Raw genomic sequence first — 14,171 nt, 5'->3', positions numbered from 1 at the left:
GAAAGAGTGATGAAGCAACAGTAAAGACAAAGGAACCACCACTGAGACTAGCTAAGCCACAAATCAAGCAAGAGGACGGACACAAGATTAGACGAGTTATTTGGATAAATACAGGATGAGAAGGAAGATGATGCAGATTTAACAGAAAAAAAGATGATTGCATAGAGTACAACCCCAGCAGCAAAACATGATTTCTGCATTTGAATACTTGAAAAACACAACAGGAATTTTTCCAATACTATGCTCAAGTTATCAACAATGTTCACCTGATATATTATTAAATTAGGTACAATTTTAGCATGTGCATCAGATATGTGACTGCCTTTTATTCCATAAATACAGCAATATTAACAGTAACATTTCTGAATGAGGATTTATATTAAATATTTTTTGAACTGCAACTCATTGTGCTGGTTAAAACAATGTAGTATGTGAATTATCAATCACATAAAATGTCAATATTAGAAATCAATTAGGCCAAGTGCAATCATATTTGTATTTACAATAATTTTCTGGAAGTTTTCAAATATAGAAATTACAGTTAAGAATCAGTCATATGATTTTTCTCATTTTCATATTTTGCCCCCACTGCCTATCAATCATCAACCCCCCTTCCCTGGTCACTAGGTTCATTTGTTCCCCATCCCCGTGGTGAGGATCAACTGGGAGATTCTATCATGTGTCAGCCATTAGGGATGGTTTGATCTTTTACCTTTCATGAAGGTGTACAACGGGATGATCGTGCTAGTCACCCACCACCTGCTCCAGTGAGGGGCATTGCCAGAAGGCAGTCTTGCTCTCCCATCCTCAAGCAACAGCACTGGATTCCCCAGTCTCCACCAGAGAAATAGCACCTCCCCATATGCACATTGAATACCCACACAATCCCTTACTATGGGAAAATTGAGCAGAACACTCCCTTTCCGTCCACTCCCTCTCTGCCTGGTTCCTCCAGTGCTGGAGTCACTAACTGAACCAGTCACCTAGGTTTCAGTTGGGACTCCATCGCAGCAGCAAGAAACTGGCAACCTCAACAGCCAGGTTCAAATTGGAACATAGTTAAAAATATAACAGAAAACATTTTTGTACTGCTGACTTAATTATGACATTTACTGTAACTGTTCTATATCACAAAAAAAGAAGTTAAGTCTTACCATAACATTCCATCTGTGTTCATCTTCTTTCATTCATCACTGATTGGTTCGGTTCGGAGTCCTCGGAACCGAATTGGCCTTTTTACCAAGCTTGTGCCAGCCAAAATCTCTCGAGCTAAGTCTCTACCCAGAATGCCCTTCTCCCTGTTACCTCAGATCGAGTTTGCTAGAGAAAGAGAAGTAAAGGCGAGGCCACTTCTGCACAAATACCCTAGGACATCACTTGGACCAAAAGCATCCCCCAGGTGCCTTTGAAGGGGGAAGGAGGGTGGGAAGTAATGAATGAAAGAAGATGAACAACACAGATGGAACATTATGGTAAAACATAACTTCTTTATCTGATGTTGTTAATCTTCTTTCCATTCATCACTTTTGGGATAGAATCCCAAGCTACCTTGAGGTCCATGGGCGGCCCTTATGGAAGAACATTCCTGAGTACCATTGAGCTGAAGACAGCTCTCCCTCTGGAGACCAAGTCCAATTTGTAATGATTGATAAAGTTATGAGACTTAGCCCAAGTAGCTGCTGCACAGATGTCATCCATGGAAGACCTGGAATGGAAAGCTACAGATGTTGCCATACATCTAGTGGAGTGAGCTTTAACTTTTGGTATAGGTTCGTGACTGAGGGAATAGATGAAACGTATGCAGTTCCTTAGCCATTTTGATAATGTAACCTTGGAAACAGCATCTCCCACTCTGGGCCCAGAAGAAGAGATGAAAAGCTGTTCAGATTTACGGATAGGTTTGGTCCTGTCTAGGTAAAAATCTCATTTGCCTATGTACGTTCAAGGAGTGAAGGCAGTACTCTCCTCTACTGGCAAAATTCAGGAAGAACACTGGTAGGTTACTGGTCTGGTTTATGGAGAATTCAGAAACAACTTTGGGAAGAAATGATGGATTCGTCTGAAGTGAAACTCTGTATTTATGAAAGACCAGACAGGGTCTCTTGATGCACAATGCCTCCAGCTCAGAGACTCTTCTGGCAGACGTGATGGCTACCATAAACAAAGATTTCCAAGACAAAAACTTTAGGTCACAATTCGCAGCAGGTTCAAAAGGTTTTTGACTCAAAGACTGAAGGATTAAAGTGAGGTCTCACGGGCTGTCTGACAGGAGGCCTGATGCAAGAAGCCCCTTGAGGAAGGCCTTGCATAGGCATAAAGAAATAAGAGGGGTGCCATCCATACTATTGTGGAAATTAGAAATTGCCACTAGGTATAATCGTACAATAGAGGCAGAGGTCCCGTTATCAAAAAACTTAGCCAAGTACTGAAGCACCGCAGTTACTGGAGCCGAATACAGGTCTAGCATGTTGGACCAGACGGCGAACCTTTTCCATTTATCCTGATATAGTCTTCTGGTGGATGGTTTATGAGATGTCAGAATGATGTCCCGAACAGGTGAGGAGAGTAACTTGCCTAACGACTAATGGAAGTGGAGAAACCAAGCTGTCAGCTTGAGACTGGACAGATTTGGGTGACTCAACCCTTAGGAGTGAGTAATCAAATCTGGAGGAGGGTCCAGAATCCACGGCGGGTATACTAGGCGAGGCCGAAGGAAGGGGAACCAAACTTGTCGAGACCAGAATGGAGCTATGAGGATCACCTTGCATGTCAACTGAAGAGCTTTCTTTAGAAATTGTGGAATCAGGGGAATGGGAGGATAAGAGTAAAGAAGTTCCGTGGGCCAATCGTGGATTACAGTGTCCCTCGGGGACTCCCGCTTCTGGGGAAGTAGGGCGAAATAGCTGCTGCACATGTTGTTCGATGGGGAGGCGAAAAGATCGCAGCAAGGCTGGCCCCTCTGGCTGAAGATTTCTGTTGCCACCTCGGGAATGAGGAACCACTCATGAGGCAGGAGGATGCATCTGCTCAGTTTGTCCACAATTATGTTGGGGCTCCCCGGGATATACGTTGCTATCAGAAAGCTGCTGGAAGCTAATCGCCCACTGCGAAATTCTCATGGCTTCTTGACATAGGGGGTAGGACTTTGTTTCCTCCTGGCTTGTTGGTATACCAGACCACTGACATACTGTTTGACTGAACTGCAACTGTATCGGAAGGGAGAGCCGAATGAAAGGCCTGCAACGCTAACAGCACTGTTCTCATTTCCAGAACACAGATATGTAGGTGGGACTCTGAAGTGGACCATGTGCCTTGGAATGTCTTTCCCTGGAAAAAGTCCCCCCACCCGATCAGGGAAGTATCTGTGGTATGGAATGGCTCTGGGCTGAGGGGATTGAAATGGGTGACTCCAAAAGTTGTACGTCTGGCCTCATCCACCAAAGGAGGTCCTGTTTGCAGGAGTTGGTTATTTGAATCTGGTAACAGAGGGGATGACAGTTTGGGAGCCATTGCAGGATCTGCACATGTAGCTTTGCTAGAAGCACTATTGGAATTGAAGCTGCCATAGAGCCTAGGGCCTGAAGAACCTCCCTTGCTGAAACTCTTGTTTGAGAGAGAATCACTTGGAACTGCAGCCTCATTCGGTGGAGTCTGAAATGGGAGTGATGCTAGACAGGACTGGGTATTGAACACTGCTCCAATGAATTTTATTTGTTGTGTAGGAGTAAGGTTTGATTTCTCCCAATGTATAGTTATTCCCAACAATTTTGCCAAAAGAGAGAGAGAGAATATAATGCAGTGCTGTAACCAGAAGATGCTCGGTGGGGACGGTCAGGAGCCAGTCGTCCACATATGGAAACACCTGGAATTCTTGTAGTCTCAAGTGAGCTGTGTTCACTGCCATGCATTTCATGAACATGGGGGCTGTAGAGAGACCGAATGGCAGGGCACAAAATTGATAATGACTGGCCCCTAGCCAGAAGAGATGCAGACTCCTGGAGCGTTTGTAAATCTTGATGTGGTAATACGCATCCAATCACCTTCCCTTAAAAAGGGGAGAACAAACTGAACCATGACCATCCAGAATTTGGTTCGAGTGATAGACTTGTTTAAGCTGCTGAGATCCAAAATGGGTCTCCAGTCCCCTGTCTTTTTTGGCACCAAAAAGAATTCCGAGTAAAATCCGGATCCATGTTGGTCTGGTGAGACTGGCTGGATGACTCGTTTTTTTGAGACAGGTTTATTACCTCTGAAGCTGCTTCTTCCTTTTGACTGGGTGGAATGTCGGGAAGTTTTCTTGGAAGGTGTGGTTGACAAGAAAGGGGAATGGTGTAACCTCTGGTGATGATACTCTGCACCCAATGATCAGTGTTAATAGATTGTCAGTCAGCTTGGTGCAGAGAGAAACGACCCCTGACCGCTTCCAGAGGTAAGCAATCGGGCTGCTCCTCAGGAGTGCTGGTAAGGCTGTCTGGAGAAGGAATCCCTGGAGCACTGGTTACAAGGTCCCCCTCTGCCTCTATAGGGGGAGTCTTCCATAATTGTTACCTCCTCTGCCCTGGGGGTACCATCACCACGTGCGGCACGGAAAGGACCTTGATATTTTTTTGTGCTACATTTTCCCACTCCTCTGATTCCTGGAGAAGGTACGTTGAGGATTGGAAAACCATAGGCCTACGACAGACAGGGTCTTTCTTTCTTGCTCACACCTGGCTAGTGTGTCCTTCACTTTGGAGCCAAAAACAGACGAAGCTTTGATGGGAGCATTCAAAAAGGAAGACTTGAAGGGGTCCGCGAAGTTACAAATGCGCATCCAGGCATGACGCCTCATGACAATGCCCGAACCCACTGCTCTAGCCACCCCCTTCGGTCGAGTGTGAAAAGCAACCTCATGGATGAGTTGGATATCAATTCCAGGGTAGCGAGCTGTGAGGCCACTTTGTCGCTGACCTCGTCAGACAACTGTCCTGTGAGCGTCCCACAGAATTCGGAGATCAAGTCCGTCTGGAGCCTCATAAAATATAGTTCAGGGACTGTATAGCAAAGGTTCCTGATGCAAAAACTTGCTTCCCAAGCCTGTCCAATGCCCGGGACTCCCTGTTGGGCAGATGGACAGTGGGACTTTCCTTAGCCAAGTCCTTTTTCGTGGTCGCCACCACCACCATAGCATCGACTGGTAACCCTTTAGACTAATGCGGGTTCTCCTTGGGAGGGGAAATAATTTTGTCTGGTCTCCAAGGGATCGCATCAATGGAATCCGGGTTCTTCCAAGCGCACTAAACGAAAAGCTGGATGAGCTCTTCAGCAGGTGGGGGTCACCCAAAAGGTAGAAGGCCGGGCGCAGAAAGCCTGCAGGAACAAGGACTCTCAGATGAAGGGTTGGAGGGCTTCCATTCACCTCTCTGCTTTAGCATTTCCAGGATGTCTCCGAAGGAGACATTATCAGGAGATGACTGAGGGGGACCCTTCACCATCATCGTAATCCGTGTCTTCAGTTAATGACTCCTCGGGCGAGTCCATATGCTTCCTCTTGCACATGCTCTTTCGAGGGGGCTCCTCAGTAGGGGTCTCTGAGGACTCGAAAGAGTGGGTACCCTTAACAGGGGTGTCCTGCAGCTTCTCTGCCCGGTGTCCCGGGGGGTGGTCTGTGGCAGCTGTAGCTCAGGGGGCAAAAAGTGGGGTTCTGACACCAAAGGAGTCCTTCCAGAAGCGAAAGCCCTCTCCAATGTGCAAAAGGCAGGCCCGCCCAAAGAGGGATTGGAGCCCGGAACAGAGAAAGACAACCTTGGGACTGGGGTCACACCCTGCTCCGATGAACTTGTCCTCGTGGATGGAGTCTCAAGCAGGATTGGTGCGGATGCGGCTAACTGCGCCGAGGACAGAACCGAGGAGTGGGTATCCCCCTGGTTAACAACACCTAGTCCACAAGACGCACCACGTCATGTTCCGACAGGCTCCTGGTTGATCTAGTGGATACTCCGGATGGACAGTCAGGACGTTCAATGAATGGGCTATACACCTGGCCCAGAAACGGATCTACGGAAGGGGAGTATTGGGTCCATGGTGCAAGGTCTGCCGGCACCAAAGTCAAGTCTCTAGTTTCGAGACCGGCAGTAAAGAGGTCAAAATCCAGTGTAGTCGGTACAACACTCAGTGCCGAAGTGGCACTCTGAGCCAAAACGGTCGGTTCCAAAATCGTAACTAACGAAGGAATCGAAGGTGTGTCCTGAGCTGAAGTAGCCACAGGTGCCGAAGTCAAAATAGGCGTAGTGACGTCTATAATCAGTGCCGGAGGCAGGACCGGTGCCGAAACTGGCGCCAGTATTGAAGGTTTCCAGATGCTCAGAGCAGAGGATGACGGAGCCGTAGAGGCAGATTTATGCTCCGAAGACAACTGTGGGACCTTTGATTTCATAGGCTTGCTCTGATCACCCAATGGTGAGGAGAGAACAGAGTGGGACCTCTTTTTGTCTTTAGTAGGTGGGGTTGAGACCTCTATCACAGAAATGGCCTCTGAAAAGGGAGACTTAAGTAACCCTTTCAGTATCAGTTTATTTTTGTGCTCATTAAGAGTGGGTTGACAAACTCTGACAAATGTCACACTGAGGCTGCATCGAAAAGTGGGGCACTCCCAAACAGTATGCACAATCATCGTGAAAATCACTATTGGGTAACTTGCCATTACATAAAGCACAATGCTTAAAACCTGAAGTACCCTTCTTATCAGACATCTTGATAGAGGGACACTACAGGCCAACAGTATAATCCAGTTAGAACAAAAGTCAAACACTAAAAAACAAAGTCTGGAAGGAGAATCAAATGAAGCACTGGAGTATGAAGAAATAGCGTAAAAAAAACCCTTTATTTCCGCTTTCGTCCGAAGACTTCATCAGAATACCAGACACTAAAAAAACAACCATTATATACTCTATTACATAAGTAATGAAACAATTAATCAATCAATTAACCTATCACATCAAGTCTAAAACAATTAAAAACAATTAAAAATTATTTTAATTTTAAGAAATTCATCATTAATTAAATAAGGAAAGCAAACCTACTAATTCTTTATCAATACTTAATCGAGAACATTTCAAAAAACATTTAATATTAATGGTCTCGTTCAAGCCAGGGGGCTTATCAGCTTTTAATCTAACTTGCCAAAGTGTTTCCCTTTGCTCAACGTAATTTTTATAATCACCACCCCTTAAGTCAGTTTTAACGACCTCCACTACTGAAAATACAAATTTCTTGAAGTTGTATTTTGAAATGTTCTCGATTAAGTATTGATAAAGAATTAGTAGGTTTGCTTTCCTTATTTAATTAATGATGAATTTCTTAAAATTAAAATCATTTTTAATTGTTTTTAATTGTTTTAGACTTGATGTGATAGGTTAATTGATTGATTAATTGTTTCATTACTTATGTAATAGAGTATATAATGGTTGTTTTTTTAGTGTCTGGTATTCTGATGAAGTCTTCGGACGAAAGCGGAAATAAAGGGTTTTTTTTACGCTATTTCTTCATACTCCAGTGCTTCATTTGATTCTCCTTCCAGACTTTGTTTTTTGGTTTGACTTTTTGGCTTTTAAAAGTCAAACACTGTTCAAAGATGTCACAATTGCACCAATACAGTGATATGCAGGAGAGAAAACAGAAAAACCTTACTTAAAAAAACAAAGCTAACAGGTTAGACAGGAAAGAAAATACCAGCTATGGTACTGAAGGAATACTACAAGGGTAAGGGATGAAAGGCCATACCAACAATGGTACTTTAAAGTTTACCAACGGTAACAACGGGTAAAGAGGAACAAATAAAAAATAAAAAAAATAATACAAAGTCAGACAGAAGAACACACACTAGAAATACTATTCGCTCAGTAAAAAAATGAAGATATCAGAAATTTTTCACACAAATATCAAATAAAGTTCCACTTAGCTGAGAGCTCAGCTGTAACAAGGCTTTACGGCTAAGCAGCAAAAGAGATCTGAGATAACCGGGAGAAGGGCATTCTGGGTAGAGACTTGGCTCGAGATTTTTTTTTTGGCTGGCACGAGCTTGGTAAAAAGGCAGTCTCTGTTCCGAGGGCTCGGAACCGAACCCAGCAGTGATGAAGGGAAAGAAGATTAACATCAGGTTATGTAGTAGTATCGATTAAATGAAAACTTAAAATTAGGTTTCTACTGGATATGTGACGTATTGACTGCATAATTAAACAGATTTTAGTACTATATGACTGAATAATTATGTTTCATGAAACTGCTTAAAACAAACAGCGATGAAATATGAAAACATCATTAGTAAGTATGGATGGTAATATAACCAAAAATATAGAATAAATAACGCCAAAGGCAAGTTTGAAAGATAGATGAGAAATATTTACTATTCAGCACTTTTAGCTCTACTAAAGTGGCTTCATCAGAATACATGTCACATATAACCACCACCATTATACAGTGAATGCAAACCCCTTTCATTGTATGTAAATGTACAAGTAAATGCAGAGGCACACCTAAGCACTGAACATCACAATAAAAAATGATTTGTTCAAAATGACTTGCAATAAAATCACTTATTCTCAATAAGTTACGTGTATTACATCTATTTTGCATACGAAGGCAAGAAATTTATGACCTGGTTGAGAGTTTTTTTTCTTTTACAATACAAGTTAGATGAGACTTGTTATTTTGATTTTATTGTGGGTTGCTTAGAATAAGTGATTTTATTGCAAGCCATTTTTAACAAATTGTTTATTGTGATGTTCTATGCTTAGGAATGTATTTGCATTTACGTAAAGTGTTTTAATTGGTTTATTACTTTATACATTTATTACGTAATTAACCAATGGAAGGGGTTTGCATTCAATATATAATGATGGTTGTTGTATGTGTCGTGTATTCTGATGAAGTCTCCTTAGTAGAGATGAAAGCACTTAATAAATATTTCTCAGCCATCTTTTGAGCTTCCATTTGAAGTTATTCTATATTTTTGGTTACAGGTTTTTCCCAATATAGCCTTGCCTTTCAGTTTTTTTATGAATGGTAATATGGACAGAATAAGCCATTCGATCAACCATGCTTCCTTGTAATTATATACTTTGAAACAATGAAGTTTATGAAAATGTTCAATACTGCATAGTGTTGAAATCAAACAATTACGTTATCTTCAGACCGTATCGGACTGCAGTGAAGTACTGACCATATGACAAATCAATTTTTGCAGGCACATGACAATGCTTACGACAACTTACTGAACTTGTTTAAAGCCAATGCATACGCTGAAACCACGTCTAAACTGCACTATAGTGAAGCATGAATGTCACAGAATATGAGGAAGTATTACCCATATAGAAATACTGCTACAAAGTCTGAACTGCAATATGGTGAGTCATTGACCACATGATCAACTAATTATAGGAGCGGAGTAGAAAATTGTTGCACAGGAGAAGTAACCAAATAAGGGCAAGAGACTCAAATGTAGTCCTGCTTCTTTATTCATGAATACAGAACATGAATAAAGCAGCAGGACTACATTTGAGTCTCGTGCCCTTATTTGATTACTTCTCCTGTGCGACGATGACACTTTTCTGCCTTGGTTTTGGTTTTATTCGCACGTATCTTTTGTTTTTGTGGTTATAAGAGCTGAGTAACATGTGAGCAAGGTTTTGGAAACAAAGTTAAAATTGTTCTATTAAGTAATAAGCATATGTAGCTATTAACTCGCTGGGGCAATAGTTATGTTTGGCTAGAGCTGCAAAAGTATGTGCAATTTAAAACAGTGCAGTATCTAACACACAATCATTTCAAGGACTGAATAAATGTTCTGAGAACATGGTGAAGTAGTAATCATATAGGGATACAAGTTGGGCAAGCAATCAAGCCAAGACTGAGATGTACCTCTTTAATGTAATGATTATGATGCTGAAAAGATATTAGGTCAGAATCTTGGAGACGGCAAGGACTACAAAAAATGATCAAATGCTTACCATAAGGAAAGGATGTGGCAAATCAGTTATAAAATTCTTACAATATTGAGAACAATTGTTCATTACAGAAATGTGTGCAATTATTTCACCGTAAGTATAGGATGAGTTAGAAATTAGAAGTTATGTACTCACCATAACGTTCCATCTGAGTAGGTGTATTCATTTGTCTGCAACCTGTGGGTTATGGATCCGATATCGGATCCGAACCGGCATGGTTTACCAGCTATGGATCCAAGCTCTCAGCTCCTCCCCTCACCCATAATGCCCTGCTCTACCCTCATGACCTCAGATCGAGTTTGCCAACAGCAATAACACCCTGAAAAGGGTAACACAACATATGCAGGAAACTGAAAGGCCAGGGGGATAGGAGGGCGGGATGGTTGCAGACAAATGAATACACCTACTCAGATGGAACGTTATGGTGAGTACATAATTTCTAAATCTGAAGTAGGAGATTCATTTGTCTGCAACCTGTGGGAGAGAGTCCCCAGCTACCTGAATCTTGGGCGGCCATCATGGAAGGATATTCTGGAGCACTGCAGAGCCAAAGGATGCTCTACCCCTAGATGCAAGATCCAACTTGTAGTGGGAAATAAAAGTATGAGATGAAGCCCACGTGGCTGCTGCACAAATATCATCTAGAGGAATCCTAGCCTTAAAGGCTGCCGAGGTAGAGACTGACCGGGTTGAATGGGCATGTACACCCTCCGGTGCGGGCCTTCCCGAAGCTCGATAAGCCAATAAGATACATTGTGAAATCCAGCGAGATAGTGAGACTTTAGAAATTGGTTTGCCCAAATTAAATTTAGCAAAGGAAATGAACAGCTGGTCGGATTGCCTATGACCAGCAGTCCTGTTTAGATAAAATCTAAGTTGCCTGTGAACATCTAAGGAGTGAAGCTTGTATTCATCTTTGTTTTCATACTTAGGAAAGAAGACAGGGAGGTTAATGGATTGATTAATGTTTGCTTCAGAAGCTACCTTAGGAAGAAAGGACGGGTTGGTCCTGAGGTAAACACGGTCCGGATGAAAGACCAAGTAAGGAGGTTTAGCTGATAATGCTTGAAGCTCTGAAACTCTCTTGGCCGAAGTAATGGCTACTAAGAAGGCGGTCTTGAAAGATAAGAATTTCAGATCTACCGTAGCCGCCGGTTCGAAGGGGGGGGCGGTCAAGGCCTGGAGAACTAAGGAAAGGTCCCAAGGAGGAACCGCTTGCTTTACAGGGGGCCTGAGAAGAAAAGTACCTTTAAGGAAAATCTTACACAACTTGGCCGACATCAGTGGATTGGAGTCATGACCAATGTGATAATGGGAAATTGCCGCAAGTTGTACTTTGACCGTGGAACTGCTGGCACCATCATTAAAAAGAGTGGTTAAGAAATCAAGCACCAAAGGGAGAGGAACTGTGAAGGGGTTTAGGTCTTGCCGCTCTGCCCACAACGAGAACAGTTTCCACTTGCTGCGGTAGACTTTCCTAGTGGATGGCTTATGAGCTGCCACCAGGATGGCCTTAACAGGGGACGAAATACCGGGAGTCCTGATCAAGAGTGGAACTGGAGCAGCCAAGCGGTCAGCTTCAGGTGGTCCAGGTTCGGAGGAGATAAGCGGGATGGATGAGATATCAGATCCGGAATGCGATCTAGAATCCAAGGAGGATTCACAGAGTGAGACCTTAGGAAGGGGAACCAGATCTGTCGAGGCCAAAACGGAGCAATGAGAATCATTCTGCACCCCAACCGAGAGGCTTTCTGAAGAACTTGGAGCATCAGAGGCAAGGGGGGATAAGCATAAAGAAGACCGGGTGGCCAAGCATGCACCAGAGCGTCTCTTGGGGAACCTCCGGGAGGAGGTATCAGAGCGAAAAAACTGTCGCACTTGGTGTTTGAGGGAGAGGCAAAAAGATCGCAACAAGGAATTCCCCACCGTGCGAATATGCGTTCCGCTACCTGAGCATTGAGAGACCACTCGTAAGGGGTGAGAATGGTGCGACTGAGTTTGTCCGCCAGGATGTTGGACCGACCCGGAATGTGCGTTGCTATGAGAAAGCGGTTGGTGGAGATTGCCCATTCCCAAACTCTCATGGCTTCTCGACAAAGAGGGTAAGACCTGGTTCCTCCCTGCTTGTTGATATACCAGACAACCGACATGTTGTCCGATTGAATCGCAATTGTTCCCAAGGGAAGAAAGGCCTGAAGTGCTAGCAACGCTAAGAGCACTGCTCTCATCTCTAGAACGTTGATATGCAGTAAGGTCTCTGAATCGTTCCACATGCCTTGGACGGTCCGGCCAGCAAAATGCCCCCCCCCCCACCCGAGGCGGGAGGCGTCCATGGTCACCATGGCGAGAGGGGGAGAAGCACAAAATGGGTGGCCTCCGTGGAGATCTGGAGAGTGTAGCCACCACAGGAGGGACCGCTTACAAGCCTTGCTGATCGCAATGGGATGATGCATAGGAAGAGCAAGATAGGACCACTGTACTAGGAGTGTCCATTGAAGGATGCGCATATTGAACCTGGCGAGAGGAAGAAGCGCTATAGCAGCCGCCATGGACCCTAGAGCCCTCAGGACCAACTCCGCCGGAACTGAGCTTGAGTGGAGAATGGCCCGCACCTGGAGTTGCAGATTTTGAACTCTGTCCGCAGTGAGGAAGGCTTTTAATCTCCTTGTGTCTAACCTGGCACCTATGAAATCTATGAACTGCGTGGGTGCTAGGTTGGATTTTTTTGTGTTTATAGTGATGCCCAGACGGGGAGCAAGATGGAGAAAGGAGTCTCGCCAATAGTAGTAGATGCCTTGTTGGGGCGGTAAGGAGCCAGTCGTCCAGGTAGGGAAAGACCTGTACCCCTGAAGCCTCAGGTGGGCCGCTACCACTGCTAATACTTTGGTGAACACCCTGGGGCTGTGGTGAGACCAAAGGGAAGGACCCGAACTGGTAGTGACTGGCTCCCAGCCGAAGCGGAGAAACCTCCTGGAGCGCCTGTCCATTAGTATATGGTAGTACGCATCCTTGAGGTCTATGGAGCACATCCAGTGATTTTCTCCCAGAAGGGGGAGAATAGACTGTAGCGTGACCATTCGAACTTCTCCTTGGGAACTGCCAGGTTCAAGAGTGAAAGGTCTAAAATTGGTCTTAGATCCCCGTCTTTTGGCACTAAAAGAACCTGGAGTAGAACCCTGATCCGATCTGGTCTGGGGGACGGGCTGGATGGCTCTTTTCTTTAGCAGATGGCCAATTTCTGCCAAAGCGGCCTCCCACTGACCGGGTGGAACGTCGGGGAGGGACTTCAATTTTGGCAAGTGAAGAAAAGGGATACGGTATCCTCTGGATATGATCTGGAGAACCCAGCGGTCTGATGTTATGGACTCCCATGCCGCCAGGTGCTCCGAAAAACATCCCCCGACTGCCTCCAGAGTGGAGCAGCCGGGCAACCCCTCAGGGCTGCTGCGCGGGCCGTTCAGAGAAGGGTTCTCTGGACCCGAAGTTCCTGGGAGCCCCTCTGCCCCTAGGGCGGCGTCCTCCCTGTCCTCCTCTGCCACGGAAGGACTGGTTTTCCGGAGCAGGCTGGGATTGCTGCGACTTCCGGAACCACATCTTCTTCTGACCCTTTTGGTTCCTAGAATAGGGCCTCTGGGGTGCAGAGAAGCGGATTCCGACGGCAGACAGCGTCTTCCCGTCCTTCTCGCTCTGGGTCAAAGTGTCGCGAACAGTTTTGCCAAAGAGGGCAGAACCATCGAAGGGGGCGTTCGCAAATGACGCTTTGAAGGGCTCTGAGAAATCGCAATGACGGAGCCAGGCCTGACGTCTAGTAACTAGGCCTGCCCCTGCGGCTCTAGCGGCGCCTTCCGTAGCATGGGAGAGTAGCCGCATAGAGGTATTGGTGACGGACCTGAGAGTGGCCATGCGGGTGGAGTGCAGCACTTTGTCCTCCTCCGACATGGACTCTGGGGGGGATGCAGCGTATTCTTTAATAAGATCGCGCTGCATCCTAATCACATGTGCCAGATAGTTCAGCGCCCTTACAGAGAAGGTCGCTGAACTAAACATCCGCTTCCCCAAGCGGTCCATCATCCGAGACTCCTTGCTCGGGGGATGGACTGAGGGACTCTCCTGAGCAAGTTCCCTCTTGGTGGCTGTCTCCGTCAACATGGCATCTACCGGAGGCCCCTTACTCCAATGGGCACAGTC

The 14,171-nt window shown here is 45.1% G+C and overlaps 1 protein-coding gene across 2 annotated transcripts in view; it reads right to left on the bottom strand.

Moving 5' to 3' along the window:
• The window catches only part of LOC122790403 (protein dispatched homolog 1-like), a 501,178-nt gene that overhangs the window by 230,736 nt on the left and 256,271 nt on the right, over window positions 1-14,171 (bottom strand). The window lies entirely within an intron of this gene.

Source organism: Protopterus annectens, chromosome 1.part2 (genome assembly GCF_019279795.1).
Source record: "Protopterus annectens isolate FY-2018-M chromosome 1.part2, PAN1.0, whole genome shotgun sequence".
NCBI lineage: Eukaryota > Metazoa > Chordata > Ceratodontiformes > Protopteridae > Protopterus > Protopterus annectens.
This window is presented reverse-complemented; position numbering and strand designations above follow the sequence as displayed.